At 41.1% G+C, this 2031-nt stretch overlaps 1 protein-coding gene across 1 annotated transcript in view; it reads right to left on the bottom strand.

The window, feature by feature from the left end:
- The window catches only part of LOC113214757 (acyl-CoA Delta-9 desaturase-like), a 25259-nt gene extending 24753 nt beyond the window's left edge, over nucleotides 1–506 (bottom strand). The window contains exon 1 of the mRNA XM_026434220.2: nucleotides 391–506. The gene's annotated coding sequence lies outside the window, so the exon portion shown is untranslated. The remainder of the gene's footprint in view (nucleotides 1–390) is intronic.
- Between the last annotated feature and the right edge of the window lie 1525 nt (nucleotides 507–2031).

Below are 2031 nucleotides of genomic sequence, written 5' to 3'. Positions count from 1 at the left end.
GGAGTAATAGGCTTCGCTAATCGCTCAGCCAATAACCCCTAAAAGTCAGGTACCGAACGCCGCAACAGTCTCCTTATCCAAGACTAAATTTTTAGAGTGCTTTGAGAGGTCAGTGTATGGAAATAATAGGTTGAAAAGTCAAAGGCCATTTTGAAGTCCTCTATTGGTTTTAGCTCAGGCAACAAAGATATTTTTCTGAATATCGAAGAAAGTAAAACACTGCCCTTCTCGTAATATCGGCCCATCTGTCTTCAAGATCAAGTCTTGATTGCGATGGTGCCTTTATTCAAAAAGAATGGGCGTTCTGACTAAATGTATTACTTTTGTCGTGGATATCTAAGCATCTTAATGCCGACTAAATAATGCAAAGTCTACTAAGGTGCTACTTACGGTGAGGTCAAGCCTTTTACTGCGCGGTTTGATGCTGGTCGATCGGAAGACGGAGTAAGAATGAGCTGTGTACTGTGGAGTATTGTTGTACTGTCCCTTAGTTAACTTCGTTAGCTGCCTACTGAGTACGTTCACGTGCATACATACATAGATCTGTGCCACGGCACGGGTCAAAAAGGGCACAAATACTCGTGCTGGGTGGCCACAATCTGGGTGATTGACGTAGGGGCCCGATCGTTATCGTCGCAAGTGTCAACAGGTTGACACTTAACACTAGAAGGACCGGAGGGGTCAACATGACCCCTTTTGATTTTTAATTGCCAGAGGAACTATGAATAATTTTTTTGACCAATTCATCACTTTCCGACTTTTCATGTACTACCGAAAGACGCTTGGACACATAATATGAGGTCTCTGCGACAAGAACTTTCGTAGATATTACTACTTATACATAGAAGCACCAAGGGGTCATTTTGACCCCTTCGCGAGATTTTATAGGTGTAACCTGACGAGGAGCGACTTTTTATTAATAAGGCTGACCGTATATGTTTTTTAGGGTACCTAATGACTTTTGGTCGTTCATGTGACACTTTTAAACTTCTTTATTCGGCGAAGGTAGGCAACACGTACGTCACAAAATCCAGTTTCTAAATCACATCACATCCAAGGCTTTAGTGGTAGTTGCGTGTTCTGAGGGCAACGAGGGGCGCGTAGCACAGAGTACGGATGGTTTTGCGTAGGCCAAAACTGCCACGCACATTTTTGTCAGTGCCAAATTGGTAAAAAATAAACTGTTTTTGCGTGGATCACACTCCCGCTTTTAGAGTACGTATGTGTTATGAAAATAGCACACTTACAAATGTGTACTAAGTCGAATACTATATTTGAAGTTTAAAAACGTCTAGAATATTACGAACAGTTAGCATAAATTGCTGAAAAATTGCAAAAAGACGGTTTTTTTGCCGTGCGGGTTGCCTACTCAAACACACTTTGAACCTACTCAATGTCACCTCATGGCATCAGGTACCTTGAAACACACAAATTCTCAAGCATGCGCCATAAAACTGCAGACTTGCAGCCATAAAAACAGCCAAAAACTGTAGAGGGGTCAAAATGACCCCTCTGGTCCTTTTAGGTATACGAAAATCCCAGTCCCTCTAGTGTTAAAGACACGTACTTCTACGACCTGAGAGAAGACCATCGTAGTTCTCGGTCCTGAGGCAACATCAACGTAGTTCTGCAATACACACGCATTTAACTTTTGCTTGCAATAGGCACGTTGTTATTTCGATGTGAATCACTCGTAGCATCTTCTCATTTGAAGGGCAGAAAGAGAGAATGCGATGAGGGAAGTTTTAAAATTTAATGTAAAGTCTTGCACAAATTTCTAAAGGTATTTTGAAATTTTACTCATACATAAATTATTAAAAACTGTAGTTGGCTGGGCGATTAGCGAAGCCCATTACTCCACTGACCGGAAAAATTTCATTCTGTTTGTTTGTCTGTCTGTCCGCACGATAACTCGAGAAAGAATTGAGAGAGCGATCTGAGAATTTCAGGGTCATTTTGTATAGTAAAAAGACAGATTGAGTCCGAAGATGAGCACTCTAGCTCAAAAAATGACTTTAAAAAAAAATCAAA

The sequence above is a fragment of the Frankliniella occidentalis genome, unplaced genomic scaffold (assembly GCF_000697945.3).
Source record: "Frankliniella occidentalis isolate FOCC.00 unplaced genomic scaffold, Focc_3.1 Scaffold254, whole genome shotgun sequence".
NCBI classification, from domain to species: Eukaryota; Metazoa; Arthropoda; class Insecta; order Thysanoptera; family Thripidae; genus Frankliniella; species Frankliniella occidentalis.
Note: the sequence above shows the minus strand (reverse complement) of the source record. Positions and strands in the feature narration are given on the sequence as shown.